The sequence below is a fragment of the Arvicanthis niloticus genome, chromosome 1 (assembly GCF_011762505.2).
Source record: "Arvicanthis niloticus isolate mArvNil1 chromosome 1, mArvNil1.pat.X, whole genome shotgun sequence".
Lineage (NCBI taxonomy): Eukaryota > Metazoa > Chordata > Mammalia > Rodentia > Muridae > Arvicanthis > Arvicanthis niloticus.
Window position 1 is genome coordinate 151,781,581 of NC_047658.1, and position 21,503 is coordinate 151,803,083.

The 21,503-nt window shown below is 39.4% G+C and overlaps 1 protein-coding gene across 21 annotated transcripts in view; it reads left to right on the plus strand.

The window, feature by feature from the left end:
* The window catches only part of Btrc (beta-transducin repeat containing E3 ubiquitin protein ligase), a 170,485-nt gene that overhangs the window by 21,984 nt on the left and 126,998 nt on the right, over window positions 1–21,503 (plus strand). The gene's annotated exons all lie outside the window — the stretch shown is intronic.

Sequence of the window (21,503 nt, forward strand, 5' to 3'; positions counted from 1 at the left end):
CCGAGGGTCAGGGTCTAGCGAGAGAGAGAGTGGGGATAAAGGGGAAGAGACGCGAAGAATGGAGACAAGACAGAGATTCTGATCAAGTCTCGTTTATTGAAGGGAATTCTGAGCTATTTATAGGCTTTTGCCACGTGCCTTGTAGGCACGTGGATACCACGTGACTTGCAGGTGTTGATATGACGTAAGCCTTACAGGCGTCTATAGCGTGGACAGCACGTGCACCGCAATGCCTTGCAGGCTTGGATAGCACATGCGCCTTATAAGCATGTATGGTGTAGATAGCACGTGGACAGCACGTGAACTGCATGCCTTGCAGGCGTGACTACCACGTGCACCTTGCAGCTGGGGCCAGTAAACAGCAACACAAAATATGTGGGATATCAGAGTGTGCTTCAGCTGTTGTAGGCTATTGAAAACCAAATCTTTCGTCAGGGTATATGGTTCCAGATGGCTGCAAAGTTGATCTAGCCGCTTTCTGATAAAGTCGGCTCCCAACACCCAGATAGGCATATACACATATAACTAAAAATAAATCTTATTTGCATTTATGTATGTGTGTGTGTGTGTGTGTTTATGAGAATATATGCCATGTATATGAGATGACCTTGTGGAGGTCAGAAGAGTTCAAGGTAGTTGTGAGCAGTTGGATCTGGGTGCTGGGACCCAAACTCAGATCCTCTGGAAGAACAAAAGTACTCTGAACCATTGAGCTATCTCTCCTGCCCTAACTTAAACATCTTAATTGGCTTTCATTTGTGATCTGGAATTGGGTACCACTGTTCTATAAAAGGAGAATGAGTGTTCAGATGAGCTAAGCAAGGACGGTTGATTTTTATAGGCAGAAAAAGGCTGAGGAAAGCAGAAACAGCATAGAAATGGTTATTGCTGCAAAGTTACTTTCCTTATAGGGTTAATATAGGGGACTTTCTTATCTTGCTGGCTCTAGTAAACTGAACTTGATTTTGTTGTTGAGCCAGTCTGTCTGTCTATCTGTCTCTGGCTTTGGTTTTCCTATGTATAGTTGAGTATAGCTATGTACTCCTGATCTGCCTCTACCTCCTCAGTCCTGGAATTACAAGTAGGTGCTACCATGTCTGATTTCTCCATTAACCTTTCTTAATTAAAAACAAGCAAACAAAAACCTTACTATTGTCTGTGAGTGCATGTTTCATGTTGTGTGTGCTGAGGTCAGAGGACTACTCTTGGGAGGCTGTTCATTGTCTCCTGCTTCATTAAGGTGTCTCTTGTTTTTTCCTCTGTGCTTCCCTACATAGGCTGGAGCATGTAGGCTTAGATTTCTCTAAGCCTACTTTATTTAGGCTTAACACTTCAACCTTCCTTCTAGCCCACTAACCAGACATAGGGTAAAAAGAAGGTTCTAGGAAAAGGAGGTTATGGACCTATTTAGAAGTAAAGTAGTTCTTTGGGGGTAATTCCACTCTTGGTTGTCTGGATACCAGCAATCCTGTCCAATAACAAACACCAAGCACGAATCAGTAGCGCGATCCAACAGAATTCACAAGGTGCTGCCAAATCAGCACAAGTAAGCAGAAGTGGTAAGAATCATCTGGAATACCATAAGAAGTTCTTTGGAGAGTTTCTCTAGGAAACCAACACAATCGAAGATCAGTGAAGAAGTGAGACCAGCAAAGCTTTGCACTGTCAGCAGTGTGAGGTCCTGTCAGTGTCTGTGGGGTCCTGCTTATACTCTTTCCAGACATTTCTCAAGCATCTGCTTTAGCAAAACATCTTCTCACGACAACTTTCAGAAAAACATCACTTGACACAACTGAGTTTCCCAAGAAACCAGGCATTTCCACTTCAGCAGTGCCTTATTACACCCTGCTTTTTTTGTGTTGGTGGGTTCCTGGGATCACACTCAGATTATTGGGTTTGTTTAGCAAGTGCTTTTACCCACTGAGCCATCTCACAGGCCCTTTTCAGAGTTCAGTTCAATTACTTGATACCTAACATGAACGATATGGTCTAGTGTGCTGGTTTACCCAAATAAATAGTGGTCTCCTCTACTTGACAGTATATCTGTAATTAATAAGTGTTCAACACATTGAACTTGGAGATAGTATGAAAATCTTGTTTCCCAAAAGTGTAACACTCAGTGGTCTTAGTGGTGGTTCTTCTATCATTAGCCAATTTACTTTTAGGGAGTTCTAGGTGTTTTTTTTGTTTGTTTGTTTGTTTGTTTCTTTCTTTCTTTTTTCTTTTTTTAAATCCTTGACTTTGAAATGGTAGCTTCCTTTAATCTCAGCACTTGGGAGGCAGAGGCAGGTGGATTTCTGAGTTCGAGGCCAGCCTGGTCTACAGAGTGAGTTCCAGGACAGCCAGGACTACACGGAGAAACCCTGTCTTGAAAAACCAAAAAAAAAAAATAAAAAAAAAAAAAAGAAAAAAAGAAAAAAAAAAAAGAAAGAAAGAAAAGAAATGGCAGCTTCCTATTTTAGGAAGACATTGTATACATTTATTATCTATATTTTTTTGTTAGTTTTTAAAAAACTCAGATCAATTAAGATTAAATTAAAATGGTTATTCTTTTTAACTTAAAAGAATGTATGAGTGTTTTGCCTACATGTATGTCTGTTGCCCAGTGCCTTAAGAGACTAGAGGAGGTAAACTGGAGTTTAAGTGTCTGCCATGTGTGCAGGTGATGGTAATTGAACCCATGTCCTCTGGAAAAGCGGCCAGTGCTTATAAGCACTGAGCCATTCCTCTAGCTCACATTTATTACTGTGTTTGGGCTGGTGTGTAGGTGCCACAGTGCATGGATGTGCGTCAGAGCACAATCTGTGAAGTTACTTCTCTTTCCATCTTACTGTGGGCTCCAGAGATGGAACTCAGGTGGCCAGGCTTGCTCAGCAAGTGCTTTTACCTTCAGAGGTAATTCGGCAGCCTGAAGATTAAAGTTTTGCTTCATGATTGACATACTACATGCTTGATTTGTAAAAGTAACTTTCATTCTCCTGTTGTCTGGCAGGCTTACTGCTTCTGTCTGCTAACCTAGGCTTAGTTCTGGAAACTTCTAGTCTCTGTCGTAGTCTCCGTCCAATCTTATCTAGGCCTAGAATGTTTTCAGTTTCTGAGATTTGCTGCTGAATCAGCTCACCTTTCTAGTTTTTTCTGAACTCTTAAGCTGGCTGGTTCAACTCAGCTGTTCTGGCTCAGTGGTAACCCTGCCTCCTCCTCCCGCTCTGTGCTATTCTACTCTCCCTCTCTACTGTCAGTCTCCATGAACTCTGGTGTATTCCTGGACTGTACTCTCTTCTTCTTCTACTATCTGTCTCTCCCTAAGTAGCTTCCCTTTCCTCTCCCTTCTCATGAGAGTCGGGCATATCCTATTCTGTTAAATCTGTCTCTGATTCATCACTTTTTCTGCCACTCAATTAGACATCACCTTCAAGCATGGGTACTGCTTCTACAAACTATCTTTAGCCAGAGAGTGTGTGCTAAGGGCTGAGCCACATCCCAACTAGAAACAGGTTCAAATAGCCTGTAATGTTTGCTTGTTTGTTTGTTTGTTTGTTTGAGACAGAGTCCTCTCTGTTCAAGTTGGCATCTCATCCTATTCTCTAGAGTCAGCTAGGATTAGGATTATAGGCATGAATCACTGTGCCCAGCAAATGTTTGATAATTGTTTATTATCATGTATTTATTACAGGGGGAAGAGAAAGAGACAGAGAGAGAGAGAGAGAGAGAGAGAGAGAATGAATGAATGAGAATGAATGAATGAATATATATTACTATATAGGCTTGGCTGCTCTGGAATATGTAGGTGACCTTCCTGCCTCTGCCTCCTTAGTTCTGGGATTGTTGGTATGAGCCATTACATTTTAAAATTACATTTGTGTGTATGTATGTGCATGTGTGTATAATGTGCCATTGCTCTCTCTACCATGTGGAACCCTGAGATCAGATTCAGGAGGTCAAGGTTGGTGGCAAGCACCTTTATCTGCTGAGCCAGCTCAGTGCCCCCTAGATCTTTATCTTTGATGAAAAGATTAGTAAGGTAGATGTGGTGGTGTGTTTATAGTCACAGTACTCTAGACACCAAGGTAGGAGGATTGCAAGTTCAAGACCAGTTGGGGCTTCATATCTAGCAAGACCTGTCTCATAAACAGTAACAAAACAGAAAACAAAGCATTACTTAGGCTCCTTAAAGAAAGGACTAAAATTTAAGGAGTCTATTAACATTGCCTGGAGAGCTGTGAGCCTCTTTTGGACTTGTGCATTCTGTAGGTCTGTGTGTCACACTGTTTCCTGGTCCTGCTGCTAGTCTGGGACTACACTTTGAGAATCACTATGATTCTATAGGCCCGGTAAGCCAGTACATTGCTTGTAATATGTGATTTTGGGGAGCTTTTCCCCCCTCCCTAGCTCTACCAGGATAGTAGGATTGTAGTATATTAGAATTTCTAAGTTGAAGTTTGTATTAGTAGATTTTGACAAATACTGGGAAAATTTTAACAACTGGCTAAATTACTGAATTAGGATCTCATTAGTCCAGCTAATCCAAAATGGGCTATGTTGTAATGAAAATGGTAATAGTTATTTTAAAACTTATTATAGTGCTTCATATTTGTTGAATCTTTTGTACTGTGATCTCTGTTTTGACTAATTTGGCTAAACATCCACAGTAATCAGTGTGGGCTTTCCAAGTGTGTAAGTGATCTCTGCATTCTCTGTAGCAGCTTGGTTCGGTTACATCTGTGTGATTAAGCAGGTGGAGAATCTGTCATGTCACTGGGATATTTTCGCTTTTATAGAAGTTAGCCAGCTGGGCCTTCTCCTTTGCCTCCTCTATTAGAAATGCTATAAACATCAGAGAGAAGAGGATGACCTTAATATTTGCTTCTCCGACTAAATCACAGCCTTGAAGCAGCTATTTCTTTTCAAATAAGAAGTTTAATTTCACGCCCTGATTAGTGCTAGTGCGTGCAGGTGGATATTTCTTTTATGCAGCTAAACTGATCTGCCCTTGCAAATTACTTGCCAGTCAGCAGAACTGTACTTTCTTAAGTGTAGTTGTTAGTGAATTATAGTTCTCATTAGTAAGTTTGTGTCTTTTCAAAAAAAAAAAAAATTACAGATTTATGAGGTAGGGGTGTGTCTTAGTCACTAAATTTTGGCCACACTAATAGTTTATTTTTTTCCTCAAAGCTCAAGGATTGATGAGCTTAAATTAACAGACTGAATTAATTAGCAGTAGGAGTCAGATCTTGTCTCCAGTTGATTAAAAAAAAAATGTACTCAGGATCTAGTAAAAGTGATTTCTTGTGGGGAAGCCCTAAAAAGAAATTGTCTTCCTGAGGAATAAAATGCCGCATACAAAATTTGAGTGTGCAGAGAAGCTTAAAGAGCAGGGAGATGAACTGAGGAAAAGTGGAGAAGGTTTCAAGTGCAAGGATGGAATTGAGATTTTATTTATTTAGATACAGTCTTATTATGTAACTCTGCCTGGGCTGGAGAAACCACTAGGTAAACCATGCAAGCTTGAAACCCAGAGATACATCTGTGTCTGTTACAATTATAGGTGTGGCCACCATGTTTAGCTGTTATTGAATATTTTTAAAGATTTATTTTTATTTATTTTCAAATAAATAAATGGGTATGAGTTTGTTTCTCTGTGTAACTATAGTGTACCATATTTGTGCAAGTGCCCATTGAGACCAGAGATGTCAGAGTCCTAAGAACTTGGGTTATAGTTGGCTGTGAGCCATCCAATATGGGTGCTAGGAACTTAACTCAGCTCCTTTGCAAGAACAGCAAATGCTCTTTACTGCTTAGCCACCTCTTTTTCTTCCTTGGAATATTAATAATAATAATAGTTGTTGTTGTTATTGAGACAGTCTCACTACATTGCCTTGTAACTTGCTAAGTAGACTAGGCTGGCCTTGAACTCACACAGACTTCTTAATTCTACCTCCAGAGTAGAATTAGGATTAAAGGCATGGTTATCTTCCTGGCTGACAATTGAATATTTAGTTGCTTAACTGCCACAGAACTGAAAAATCCTAAGATCTTTACATGCTAGGCATGTGCTAGACCGTTGAACTGTACCCTTATTCCCTTAGCATTTTAAAACAAGATTGACTTTTATTGGATTTGAATCAAGGATAAGTACAGTTAATTAGAAAGAAGCATAGTCTAGTTTTGGTGTGTCTGTTCTAGGCCTTTTTATGTAAAATGAAACCAGGTTCTCATGGATCATAAACTTGAGGTATTTGGAGGATCATCTCTACTTCAAGGTGTCCTAACCTTTTTTGGTCACAGACTGCTCTGGATGCAGCAAGATCCTCTCCCATGTCACTTACATTTTGCACACCATTTCAGAAGATTCAGCAATTCCTGAATCCTATGTGTGGACCCTAGTTAATGCCTCCTGCACTAACCTTATTTATTATTTATTTAAGAATTTTTATTTATTTACATGAGTACATTATAGATGTTTTCAGACATGCCAGAAAAGGGCATCAGATCCCATTACAGATGGTTGTGAGCCACCATGTGGTTGCTGGGAATTGAACTCAGGACCTCTGGAAGAGCAGTCAGCTATCTCTCCAGCCTCTATTGATTGATTGATTGATTGATTTGATTGATTGATTGATTGATGTGTGAGTTTTGTTTTATTTTTGAGTCAGGGTTTCTCTGTGTAGTCCTGGCTGTCCTGGAACTCATTATGTAGACCAGGCTGGCCTCAAACTCACAGAGATCTGTAGTAAGAATTCTGGGTCATGGTTTCTTTTAAAAAAGAAGTATTTATAAGAACATGTTTTTGTTTTAATCCCAGGTGTGGGGATATGGGGCTGCTTCAGACAGTCTGCAGCAGTTGACTATGGTTTGTCTCTTGCTCTATTAGGCGCATGTTTTTGCCAGCTGCAGATAGTTTCTGTGACTGTAGAATTTTGGGAACTTTTTTTTCCCCAGAAGGTATATAAATGCTAGAGCCCTGATAGGTGGGGTAGGTAGTTGTTGGTCATTCAAGGGGGCTGGTTGTGATTTGTTAGTAATCATGCTCAAAGAAGCAACAAGAAGAAAGAAATTAGATTCAAGGATCTCTCTCTCTCTTTGCCCCTCTATTTTCCTTTCTCTTCTATCTAGTGAAGGGGTGGGGGGAGGGGGGAATAAAGATGGGAAAAAGAGGAATCTACAAAGTAGCAAAGACCAGCTACAAGCAAAGAAGAAACAAGAAGAAATTAGATTCAGAAATCTCTCTCCCTCCCCTCTAACCTTCTTTCACTTTTATCTAGTGATAGGGGCTGAGACAAGGTGGGGTGGGGTGGGTTGGGGTGAGGTGGGGTGGGAAAAAGAACCTGAGAAGTAGCTAAGAATGGCTACAGAGACTCACCTGCCTGTCTCTGAGTGCTGATATTACAGGAGTGCTCTACTATCACCCAGGTGTGTGATTTTTTTTTTTTTATCATTTGTTGTTTATCATTTCAGAACAACTAGTTATGACTATTTTAATAAGGGTTTGACTATTAAGGTCTGAGCTTCATCATAAAATGTCATTTTGAGAAGCTAATGAAATGTTGAGTGTGTTGTTTGGTAGTGTCACAGAAAATGGTGGAGAGATGACTTGGCTGGTGGTTATAAAAAATGTCTTCCTGGAACATCCCTTTCTTAATATTCTCATTCCCCTAGCTGCTCAGGCAAGCAGCCACAATTTATCCTTGTCTACAGTGATGGAATTTTTCTTGTCAAGAACATGTGGATAGACACACTTAAATCCTTTGATTCCTGTCCTACTGATATTTCCAGGGTATGTCTGCTTTTATCAGTTTTATTAGAGAAATGGCATGACGAAGCAGATGCCCAGCAAGGTCAGTTTACCCCAGTGAGTGCACTTTACATCTAGGAGCGATTGAAATAAACTATCCTATCAAGGTCAGCCTTAAACACTGTCAGCATGTTCTGTTATTTATACTCTGCAGTCTGGGAGACTGGGAAACATTTATCTTCTTCTCCTTTTCTGCATCCTCTTAGGTATCAGCACTGGGAATGCTGTCCACCCACTTAGCTCATTCAGCAAAGGCAGTTTGTGATGATTTTTATATCAGCAGCTCACCCTGCCCAAAAGACCTGGTTAGAATTCCATCTTACAAATCCCACATGCTGCTTGAAAAAACAGTTTTATGTTATCAGTAAAGTGTATCATAGAATATTTTCTTATTAACAAAAAAGGCAATGGAGGTGGAAAGACTTGGGGGGTTGAAGGTGGAAAGACTTGGGGGGTGTCGGGGTATCGTCCAAGGTCAGTGATGACAGAGTGCATAAGAGCCATATTTCCCAAGTGTAAGGCTGGCTATAAGTCTTTCAACCTTGTGTTTAGCTTGTAGTGACTTAAAGCATTCCCTATCAGGAATTTATAAAACTAGCCTCTTTTACATTTCCAGCTCTAATATCAGAATTTGGGTGTGTCTGGTGTGAGGAAGGGATTCCATCACATTTCTTTCTCATACAGGCATCCGTGACTGTCTATTCTTTTTGGAAGAACTGAATTCTCTGCATCAGAAGTCTTCTCTTAAGATGTATTGGTTGGTTTCTGAACTCAGTGTACTGTCCTACTTATGCCTTGCTGTATACACCAGACTGTCCTGGAACTCAAAGAGATCTGCCTGCTTCTGCCTTCCAGATGCTGGAATTAAGGTGTATATAGCACCATGCCCAGCTGTCTAGGAGCTGGAGATGTCTTAGTGGTTAAGAGCACTGGTTGTTCTTCTATAGGAGCTAAGTTCAATTCCTAGCAACCACAGGGTAGCTCAGACCATCTATAATGTACTTCTGTCATGCAGATGCACAGAAAGACAGAGCACCCATATAAACAAACAAATAAATAAATAAAACTAAAAAATAAAATTTCACTTGTTTACTGCATATGTCTACACACATAGTATATCATAGCACATGAAGGCCTGCAGGTCATAAGACAACTTGTATGAGTTAGTCCTCTCTTACTATGTGGGTCCTAAAAATCAAACTCAGCTTTTTCAGAGTAGCTGAAAACATCCTTACCCACTGGGCCATCTCACTGTTTCTTGAGACAAGGTCTTACCATGTAGCCCAGGCTGGCCTTGATCTTGAGAGCTTCCTTACTCAGATTACAGGTATTATAGGGCACCAACCAAACCCTGCCCCCAACTCTTTTAAAGTTTCTAGCACTTGCTTTTTTTTTTTTTTTTTTTTTTTAGTTTTCCATCCCAGCAGCTTTCACACTTGAGAAGCCGCTCTGACTCAAGACTGTCCTGCCGCAGTCCTGTGTGGTGGAAATGAAGGCCTGTGTCTCAGTTTCCAATTAAAAGTTCACGTTAGTTAGAGCGAGCAAAGTTTGTATCTTTTAAGTCTTGTGGTTAGTTTAGATATATAGTTTTATACTTGTGTAAAAAAGGAATAAATATAAATGATTATCATAATTAGAATTTTACTTTTTGGTATTTAGTGCTTTTACCTAAAAAGTTTTTTTCTGAATAATATGTGTAGACATGGATTTCTTGAGACAGCATTCAATTCAAATCCTTGTCTTTCAGCCAGGTGATTAGTGCTCGCCTTAATATCCACACCCAGGAGGCAGAGCCAGTGGGATCTCTGAATCTCTCTCTGGCAGGCCTGGGCTACATAGACCCTATCTCAGAAACAAACAAGACAGACAGGGCAGATTTGTGCTTGTCTGTGTGGGCACTGTGGCCCCTGCTGGGCCTCAGACGCAGCCTGTGAAGGCAGCTGTGAGTTGGCAAGCAGCATCATTTGAAGTCCTGGAAGGTATGTTTGAGTCAGAAAAGTGGTTCTAAAAATAGAAAATATATTTTCAGATATGAGAACTTCTTTTTATAAATGTATTATTTTGGAATGTGTATAAAGTTTGATCATCATCTTTGTAACAAGAGGCCTACTGTATGATAGCACTAACTGTAGTGGTCTTCAGGGTTTTAAAGATTGAGGTTAATTATTCAGGTCAAATGTTATGATAAATACGAAATAGAAATTTGCTTTTGTTTTTTTAGTATGGTTTCAGCTTTTATGGGTCAGGCTTTACAAAACATTCTTCACTCATCAGGTATTAGTTGGAGTTGATTCAGAGAGTAGAAAAATGGAAAAATTGGTATGTTCTTTAATTTGCTAAATTCTACAACGATGAAGCTAAAAAACTTGGTATCTAAATCAATAGCCTTCTAAGCCATTGGAAATATTTTGAGCACCATTCTATGGAAACCATGACTTTGAGTATTTTCCTCTGTTGATTTCTACCTTATTCCTTCACATCTGTCTGTCTGTCTGTCTACCTACATACCTTATTTGTTTTGTGACACTCTCACTTGACCTGGGTCTTGGTTCTTTGCCAAGGCTGAAAGATTGGTGAGCACTGGTTTACCTGGGTCTGCCCCTTCCGGTGGCTGTGCCCAGTTTTACCTGGGGCCGGGTGTCCATGCTCAGCTTCCGTGTTGACTCAGCTGTCTCCCAAGCCCACAACAGAGCTTTCCATATGTTTGTTTTCAACATACTGAAAGAGAATGGATAACAAGGATCCATTTGTCACCCATTTGTGTGTGGCACTTTAGTATTCTGTACACCTTTTTTTGATAAGTGACACATGATATTCTAACATCAGATCAAGGGAACCATTGTCAATCTATATTATGGAAATTAGAAAAAATTACCACCACCATCCCTTGTGCACTTTTCCCACATAGTGAATTGCAAGTTCATTTGGGATACAGAATGAGGCCTTGTCTTAAAGTCAAACCAGGCTGGAGAGATGGCTCAGCTTTTTCAGAGTACTTGCTGTTCTTTCAGCTGGTGGAGTTAGGTTCTTAGCATCCATGAGGTATAGCTCAGGGTGTAACACCAGCTCCAGGAGATCTGATGCCCTCTTCTGACTAAGGGTACCTGTATGCATGTGCAGACACACACACACCCTCTCTTAAAAACCAAACAAACAAATGAAGAAAACCAAGCCAACCAACCAAATGAACAGTAAAATAGCAAATGAGCTTGAGGAAATGATTGCTATAAAAACCTTTAAATTTGTTTTTCATACTCAGGTTTGGTTAAGTAAATTATAGTTTTCAGTTCATTGCATTCTACAAACTTTATTAAATTATATAAGCTGTGATTAAAATTAAAATGTGCCTTGTTAATATGTGAAAATTTTCTCTAGTAAAAATAGTACAATATTATAAATAATCTTCTCTATGCCTGCAGGGAACTAATGGGAAATTTAGTAGCATTTGCATTTTTTTTAAATAGTACTATTTTCATTTTGTTTGTAAGCAGTATGTGTGTCTTACTGCTCACATGAATATGGCTCTTTACAGTACTGTTGGGGGGTACTTTATTGTGTGCTGATAAGGGATCTGAATTTAGTGGTTAAAGATATTCATGTTAAACTTTAATAAAAGTAATTCATACCTGTTTCTTCCTTCATTTTTTTTTCTTTCTGTAAACATATGGGGGCATGTGGAAGTCAGAGGATGACTGAAGAGGTTGGTTCTCTCCTTTCACCATGTAAAACAGCAAACTCAGTTCACATGCTTGACAGCAGCCACCTTTACTTTCTGAAAATATGATTATAATTTTATATTGCCAATTTTGAACAGTAATTGCCCTTTTTTTGATCTTTTTTCTTTTCTTTTCTTTTTTTTTCTTTTTTTTCTTTTTTTTTTGAGACAGGGTTTCTCTGGAAAGTCCTGGCTGTTCTGGAGCTCACTCTGTAGACCAGGCTGGCCTTGAATTCAGAAATCCGCTTGCCTCTGCCTCCCAAGTGCTAGGATCAAAGGCGTGCGCCACCACTGCCTGGCCTTTGACCTTTTTCTGAGTGTTCTTCTTATGAGTGAGTTTTTGTAAACACTATGCCATAAAGGTATTTAAACTATAAGTTTCTGCAAGGCAGTTCTACCATCGACACAGTTGATTCTACCATTGACACAGTTGACCGGGAAGTTAAATGGCACTTAGCAAGTAAAAGGCCCACTGCTGTCTCTGTGGTACTTACAGCAAGTGAAGTTGGATTAGCACAGCAAAGCATTTGGAATTGCCTTTATTCTTTTTTTACTTAAAAGAAAAAAATTAAATTTATTTATGTTATATAAATACATGTTTTATTTGTATGTATGCACACGCAGCATGCATATTTCTGGCACCTGCAGAAATCAAGAAGAGAGCCATTAATTCTGCTGGAAAGCTTCTCACCTCCCAGCTGCTACTTTTACTTCTTCTTCTTCTTTTTTTTCTCAAGACACGATTTCTATGTGTAGCTCTGGCTGCTCTGGAACTTGATCTGTAGACCAGGCTGGCCTTAAACTCAGAGTGCTGAGACTGAAGGTGTATACCAATATGCTTGTCTTTTTCCTAGATTTGTAACTGCAGAACCAACTCTCCAGCTGTTTAACTGTTTTTAATCTTGATTCTTCTACTTGGGCCAGGTATTACTGGACACTTGCTTACAGCTCATAATTGTAGTGGTGTTATTATATTTTGATTGGAGAACTATGTACCTATGTACCAAAATCAGTCACTGCTACCTGTAAACTAGGTTTAATAAGATAGATGTTAATTCTGCTTATTTACTTTTAATTTAAGAATATTTTAATTAAAAAACATTAAAATAGATTTTAAAAATTTCACCTTTTTATATGTATGGGTGTTTTGCCTCTGTAGCACATGCACACAAGTGTTTGCAGAGGCCAGGAGAAGGGTGTTGGATCCCCTGGAACAAGAGTTGCAGGTGGTTAATTACCTATCATGTATTTGCTGGGAATCAAATCCTGGGTCCTCTGGAAGAACAGCCAGTTTTCTTAACTACTAAGCCATCTCTCCAGCCTCTAGATGTTGTTTAGTTTTATATGATGAAAGTACTTATGAAAGTAACTCTTCCACCAAGATTTTAAAATTGGGTACTAGATATTTAATTAAAATTTCTATATAAATTCTATTATTTGCCTTCTTTATAGGGAAATCCAGTGTCCTTAAGAGCACAATCCTAAAACAAAGTCGTTACATATTGGAGAAAAGCAGAAAGATTGTATTGTTATGGCAAGTCAAATGGGGAAAATGAAAGCAGCACGGATAAGCAGCATCCTGTTGTCATAGTAACCATAGTTGTGAAATGATTAAGGCTGGTTAAGAAAGGTTGTATTACAGCTTTAGTTTGTTGAAAGTAAGTAGTGAAATAAAAGATAGGGGATACGGGTCTAGACACAAGTTAAATCTGATGCCCCGAGTTGCTAGTACCATTGTGTACAGACAACTCTTGGTTCTTTCTGATTATATTTCTGATTATATATTGTTTTCTCGGATCATAAAAAAGTGGCACAAAGGAAAGGTGCATGTAGTAACTGATTGAAAGGGCTGTGAATAAGTCTTGTTCTTGTTGTCGGCAAATTTAGAAGGGAATCAAAGTTGGAAATTTTTATTCCTAAAATGATTTTTTAAAGTATTATTTTCTCCTATTTCCTTTTCTTCATTTGTCAGCTAGTACTTACTTTTCATTCCTTTTCATTCTTTCTTGTTGTAACATTTTAGTCATAAATGGTAAACTGTAACACAGATGTCTATGGTCATAGCAGTTTATAAAACCTTAGGTGCAGCATTTTGATTGCATATGAACAGATAGATGGATTTGGTGGTAAAATATAAGCATATGTGTAAAAAATTAAATTTATTTCTGTCGTTCAAACTTTGTAATCAAAGGTTAAGTGTAATTTTAAATGTCATTATTTCTTTTACAACTTTGATTCATGCATCAAAGCAAAAATGCTTCATCCACCAGAGTGGAGACGTGTCAGGAATAAACCTGATGGAAGCAGTGTTCTTTGTTCAGCAACTGGCTGCTTGCGCAGGTTTCTGTGGTAATGGAATCGGCATCTTTGTATTAGAGTATTGATCTCTGCTGCTTTGTAGGTACTGTGTACAAAGTTGCTCAGTTACAATGTATTAAAGAACTTTAAGAGCAGTTTATATTGCAAATAAGATGGAGGGAGAAGGTGTTCTGCAAGGCTAGGTACAGACACAGGCTGTAAATATCCATAAAGCTGTAGATTGTTTTTCTAAAAATTCACATCTAAAATGCTCATATTGTCACCAACATTTCATTGCAAATAATTGAATATTACCTGAGCTGGCACTGCCTACTTTAATGTCATTCCTCTTACCCTTGAATACAGGTTTATGTCTGTACTGTTGTTGTTGAAGCAAAGTTAGGTTTTAAATAAAAATAAAGGATTGTATTTGCTTCAGATTAAGAGAAGGTGCTTAAGTGATCTCTCCTGCTCTTTCTCTCTGGAAAAGGATAGTACATGCCCAAAACATGGTACAGGCTTCCCAAGAGAGAGAGTAATTTATGTCTTTGTGTGTGAGTGTATGTGTGTGTATTTTGTGAAGTTGTTTTGTTTGTTTGTTTTAATCAATTAAAAAAGACTGCATAGCTCTGGCTCACCTGGAATTTCCTATGTAGACCAAGCTGGCCTTGAACTTGCAGTGATTCTTCTGCTTATATCTCCTGAGTGCACCAACATTACTCAGCTTTGAATTTTTACTTACTAATTTAGACAGTTTCACAAAGCCAAGGCTATTGGATTCATTTTGTAGCTGAATCTGCCCCTCCCCCTCTTCTCTTCTCTCTTTTGTTCTCCCTCCCTCTTTCCCTCTCTTCCAGTCCCAGCTGGCTTGTGACTTAGTATGGCCTCCTACTCAGGGAGATCTGCCTCCTTTCACCTCCTGAGTACTGTGCTAAAATCAAAGGCTAAGACCTGACAACCTTGAACTTTTTTGGGGGGAGGAGGGTTTTAAGGCAGGGTCTCATTATGTAGCTCTCGCTGTCCTGGAACTTACTATGTAGACCAGGCCCTTCTCGAACTCACAGAGATCTATTTGCCTCTGCATCCCTGACTGCTGGGATTAAAGTTGTGTGCCTGTATGGCTAGCACCCTTAAACTTTTGGTCCTTGTCACTCCACTTTGAAAGGCTGCTATTATGGGTATGTACTACAACCAGCTTCCTTCCTTTCTTCTTTTCTTCTCTCCTTTACTACCTACCTTCCTTCCTTCTTCCATTCTTCCTTCTTTCCCTCTTTCCTTCCCTCCCTCCGTAAACCTTCTCATTCAAATTCATGACCTCTTTTTAAAAAAAATTGTTGTAACATGTATATGAGTGTGTGTGTGTGTGTGTGTGTGTGTGTGTGTGTATTCCTAAACGCATAAATATAACCTACTCATGTATGTTTTCAGGGCTGACCAGTTGGTAAGCTCTTCCCTGAGGAAGACTGTAACTGTATCTCCTGATCTCAGCATTCCTTAGTTCCCTGTAGTTCTTGGTGTAGGACTAAAGCCTTTGAGCTTTCCCTGTCTGTGTTAGCATGTCTATTGGTATCTTCCTTGTTCAGGTCATGTGTATATGCAGCCATGCTAGTGAGACTTCATGGTTGCAGCTTCTGTCTTAGTTTCTAGGAGTTAGAATCTCACAGCAAACTCCCTTGACCCCAAGTTGCAGGAGTAAAACTCTGCATTTGATGAGTTGTAGTTTTCTGTTAATTGCTTTTATCTATTGCAAAGAGAAGTTTCATTGGTGAGGGGTGAGGCCTAGACTTCTGTGAGTATAAAAATAGATATTTAGATGTAGTCAGGGATTATGCTGGTTTAGTAAAGTGACAGTTGCTGATTCTCCTCTAAGATCCAAGACTCAGTGCTGGGGAGTTGGGTAGGTTTCCAGTACTTGGCAAAGGCCAAGTGTCATGTTCTCTGTTAGGTAACAAATATGAACATAATCTAACCTCCCATCCAGGGGGTGGAATTTAGCAGGAGAATAGATTTACTGGCTCTCTGATTGCTTGATGTGTTGTGAGGACATTTTCTGTGATGCTGTTGTACGTACTGGACCTTTTGGGCAGGTCTTAAGTTTACTTAGCTGTTTGGTGTGTGTTGGAAGAGAATCTTAAATGTAGTTTGTAAAACTGAAAATACTTTATATTAACATCTGATGCGGGTTTTTAAATTGGCTTTCTGAAAGTGGATGATAAACAGGGTACATATTTGAAATGTACTAGTTTGCATCCTGGGTTATGATAAACTGAATTGTAAGTTGGAGTTCTCATTTTTCTGGAAGAAAGATTATTATCAGTATGCTCTTCACTCTCCACCTCACACTTTCCTGTCACATTTCACTTGCTTCAGAAATACCATTTCTATCCTTCTTGTGAATATGTAACTCTTAATACTAATGTCCTGAGAGAGAGGAGATTTTCTTATCTAACCCCAATAATAACCACAACATCACAGAAAATGTTCTCACAACACATCAAGCAATCAGAGAGCCAATAAATCTATTCTCCTGCTAAATTCCACCCCCTGGATGGGGAGGTTAGATTATGTTCATATTTGTTACCTACCAGGGAACATGACACTTGGTCTTTGAAATGGTTATTTATTTCATATATTGTAGCTGCCAATCAGCTGTTTGCAAATAGCGGAGTAAACACTGCTCAAAACGAGTTCTTTTCTCTGTGGTACCCACTACATCAGGTGCACTATGGTTATCTTTATTTATGTAACAACTTATTTTCTTTCTAATGAGTAGGTAATTTTCTTTTCTCCATGAAAGTTAAGGAGCACCTGAGAGAGCGGGGAGACTTGGTTTACAGTCATTGAAATACTGTTTGTTGCCAGGTGATCCTTTCATGAACAAACATTCTCTTTAGAAGAGGCACATAGACAGCGCCTTCTGGCCTTCCCAGCTCACCCACGGAGGAGTGCTCATAAGTAGAACTCAACGGTTTGACCTCTTTCTTTGGAAAGGATCTTACTGAGGCTACTTTTAGCCACAATAAGGGGGAGATAAAGAGTCTGACATGGTAATCAGCCTGCCCTCAGTATGTGGTTTATTAACCTGGTACCATGAACAAATGCGTCAGTCAGCTCGTCAGTGGCAAAGCATGGCAAAGCGTCTCTGCCATGGAGGATGATTGCCTCCTCTGTGCGTTCTTGTATTCACAACCCAGGTTTTTTGTTTTTTTGTTTTTTGTTTTTTTTGTTTTGTTTTGTTTTTTGTTTTTTTGTTTTTCGATACAGGGTTTCTCTGTGTAGTCCTGGCTTCCTGGAACTCACTTTGTAGACCAGGCTGGCCTCAAACTCACAGAAATCTGCCTGCCTGTGTCTCTCAAGTGCTGGGATTAAGGGTGTGTACCACCATTGCCTGGCTTGACATGCTTTTTTAAACTTTGAATTTAATACAGTGAAATTTCAATGTGACCAAATAATCTTTTGTGGTTATTAAACAAAAAACTTTGTAATCTGAGGTAATTGCAATATTTCTATGAGAAAATGAGCACTTAGAAAACACAGGAATCCAAAGCAGGTAATGTTTAAGTGGCATAGCAAAGAAAATGTGAATAAACAGACTATTCTCTTCTAGGAAAAATAAGATACTGTCTGCCTCTGCCCATAAATTTGTTCATTAAGCTTGTTTTCCTGCACATGTGTATTAAAAAGTATGTGTGTGCATGCACTCTAGAGAGAGGGAGTCGTGGGAAGAGGATGGATCTTATGTAGCTCTGACCTGGAACTTCCTATGTAGTCCAGGCTAGACTCAAATTCACAGAAATTTGCCATCTGCTTCTGCCTCCTGAGTGCTGGGACTAAAAGGTGGGGTGCTTAACTAGCAGAATGACTTTAACTCATGTATCACTTGATGGCCTGGAATTTACTGCATAATGGAAGAGGACCTTGAACTTCTGACCCTCCTTCCCCTTTTCTCCTGTTCTGGGATTATAGGTGTGTTCCATTGCTCAAGGTGCTGGGAATGATGACAGTTCTCACTGGGAAAGTCAGGCTATGTGCATGTCTGAGCCATGAAAGACAGGGAAGGCATGAAGAGGAGAAACAGGCAAAGAAAACTGGGTTGTAAATACAGGAACTCGTCAGCCATCCTCCATGGCAGAGACGCTTTGCTGCAATTTGCCACACAGGCAAACACGTCTTCTAAATGACCTACACCCCCAAGCCTAAATCACTTTTTTGGTATTGAAAATATTTAGTCTCTAGATAATGCTATGATGCCCTGTTGTCTGCTAATGCTTAATATTTTATCTAATTTTAAAACATAGTTATTTTATTTTTCCAAATTTGACAGTCTTCATTTCTGTTGTCCCTAGCTTCTTCACTGTTACAGTGTTTCTAACAATTCCTTACAGATACAGTTCTGCATCTGTAATTGAAGTCAGTATTCTAATACAGATGTTTAGAATCCCAGTTGTTAATTCCACTACAAAGCTTGGTAGATAGAAAGGGGGTGGGGGGAAAAAAATCTCCTTAATAGGAGGGAGGGAAGCAGCTCCCGGTGCTTCCTTAGAACATTATAGTTCAAGCCTGGCTACCTTCTAAAGCATTTGTTCATTATTATTTATTAAGGACACAGTTAGTCAGTTATAACCATCTGATAAACTAGAATTTTGAACAAACAAATGCTTTAAAATTCTAATAACTGTGCATAATCAGTAAATTATTCTTACTTGAATTTCCACGGCTGTGCCGAGGAAGGTTCCTAAGTACATAATTGCATAAGAGAGCCACCCAGATTTCAGAGGAGCCATTCCAGTGAATTGTGTAAATAATATGCTTTAAAAACACAACCTCCTCATATATGAATTTAGATTTTCCAGATATGGAGTAGCTTTGCACCTGTGAGGTTAGAACACAGTCCTAAAAAGGCCTTCCTAATTATGAGCTTACCAGAGAGACTGGAATGACCCAAAGCAAATTAATACATAGATTTTTTTTCAATTTTCTATAAAACCATTTTCACTGTTCTGTTTTAGTTCAGAAAACAAAAGATCTTAAAAGCCACTGGCAAGACATAAGAACCCTAGCATATATGAAAATATTTTTTATATCAGCATTCTAATTTTTTTAATTGCCTAATGCTTATGTTTTACTTTTATTTGTATTAACATAAATTATATCTTGCACTTGGATAAATTTACTGTAAGATTTCCCAAAACTGGGGAACTGTGGGCAGGGAAGGTCAGAGAAATTCAAGGTTTTCTTTGTCTATGTAGTGTGTTCCAGGCCAACCTAGGATACAAGAGACACTGTCTTAAAATTTTTTTCTGGGGCTGGAGAGATGGCTCAGCAGTTAAGAGCATTGACTGCTCTTCCAGAGGTCCTGAGTTCAATTCCCAGTGACCACATGGTAGTTCACAACCATCTGTAATGGGATCTGATGCCTTCTTCTGGTATGTCTGAAGACTGCTACAATGTACTCATACATAAAATAAATAATAAATAATTTAAAAATTAAAAAAAAAAAGAAATGTTGTACAATAATCCATGTGTCCTAAAGTGGGCATGGCTTTCCAAGGATATAAAAAAAAGAACAGGTGAGTTCTGTGGCTGCTTCAAGCTAGCAGCAGTTTAATCCTAATTTGGGCGGCATTGTCTTTCTTTTCATGTCCTTTCTTTCATAGCCTGCACTGGCTTTGAACCTGCTAATCCTCCTGCTTCCCAAGTGCTGAAATTAGGTGAGCAGCATCCATGCAGGCCTTTGTCCACTGCTCTCTAACTGTTTCTAAACGTTAGGGTGTGGGGGCTGACCAGGCATGGTGGTGCACACCTATCCCAGTACTCTGGAAGCAGGTACAGATGGTCTCAGTGAGTCTAAGGCCAGCTTGGTCTACATAGTAAGTTACAGGACAGCCAGGGTACCATAATGGAGAGATCCTGTTTCAGAAACAAACTAGCAAACAAAACTGTGGGGGCTGGAGAGATACCTCTTAGTGGTTAAGAGCACTTTGCTGCTCTTGCAGAGGACCTGGCCTCAGTTCCCAGAACCCACATGACTGTGCACAACCATCTGTAACTTTAGTTCCAGGGGATCCAGTGCCTTCTGCCCTCCATGGACACCAGACATACACACAGACATACATGGAGGCACCCCCCTACACACACACACCTCACACAAAATGAATCATTCAAAAAAAAAGTACCCATAGAACACTTTAAAATGTGGCTAAATTTTTAAATTTTATGTTTTCTATGAGATTATAAGCTCTTTGGAATTATGTGTCTATCAGTTGCTTCTAGTTTCAAATGTCAAGTTGCTTAATTCTCCTTTAAGTAAGGATGGTCAACTGTTGAAGGGTGGAGATAGTTCATAGAACTAAAGGGAAGATGGGCAGTCAGGTCCCATAAGAACTAGAGCCAAGTATCAAATATCTTTAGATCCCAAGACAGTGATTTTTCCATATCTATATGTCGCGGGATATTGTCAGTATTTTGTTGAAGTTTTTTGCTTGTATGCTTGTAATCTTTATTCTGCTACTGTTTTCATTCATTCAATGAGTTTTAAAATTATTTTCAGTTCTTATATTTCCACTTTATTGTTTCTTTTGCAAGTACTTTTTTTTTTTTCCGAGACAGGGTTTCTCTGTGTAGCCCTGGCTGTCCTGGAACTCACTCTGTAGACCAGGCTGGCCTCGAACTCAGAGATCCACCTGCCTCTGCCTCCCAAGTGCTGGGATTAAAAGGTGTGTGCCACCACCGCCTGGCTTGCAAGTACATTTTATTTCAAGAGTTTTTTACCCTTAGTTATTGAAACATTTTCATTCTAGCTATATTTTTTAGAATTTATTTCAACATCTCTATTATTTTGGCGTTGGCATTTGCTGACAAAGCTGAAATTTCTTCCTTTTTGATATGTAAATTTGATTGTCATTGACACTTCTTGTTTGGTTTTTGAGGCAGTTTCTCTGGGTAGCCTTAGCCTGTCCTAGAACTTGCTCTGTAGACTAACTAGGCTGGACTCAGACTCATAGATTGCCAGCCTCTGCCTCTGAAGTGCTGGTATTAAAGCTGAGCGCCTCCACCTGGCTGTCATTGACAGTTAATATTATAAGGCTCTGCATTTTGTTCTAATCTCATTAATAATGTTTTGTTTTGTTTTGTTTTGTTTTTTATATAACCATTTTGCCCATAGTGATGCACTCTTGTAATCTCAATGTTTAGGGGAGGCTAGGATTAGAGGATTGTGAATTTGTGGGCTTACTGTCTATTCCAGTAAGAAAGCCTCTGCAAAGGGCATTGAGGTTTACTCTGTGCATGATACTTGGCGGCTACCCTGGGGTCTGGCTGGTGGTCTGTCTTATATTTCAGTTCTAAGAGTCTTTAGTTTGCATCCACCTGTTTGCACTCTCAGTGAACACTGGAGTCAGTAATGCTATAGGATTGCTCTGCTAGTGTCTTTTCCACAGTGTGAGGATCAGTGCTGTCTGGGTTCTTAGGGCTACTAATTTCAGTTCTGCATCTAGTAAAGCAGAGCTTTATTTAAACCTGAAAATGTTATTGCATCTGAGAATAAATGATGAAGGGAATGAGGAGTGGGAGTTGGGGATGATGGAAACAGGGGAGGAAGCTTTGACCCCTCCCTTTTACCAGATTAAAGAAGAAGGCCTCTATTTCAGAGTTTTGGGTGACTTTTGTCATGGGATGGCTTAGAGAGAATGCAGTGAA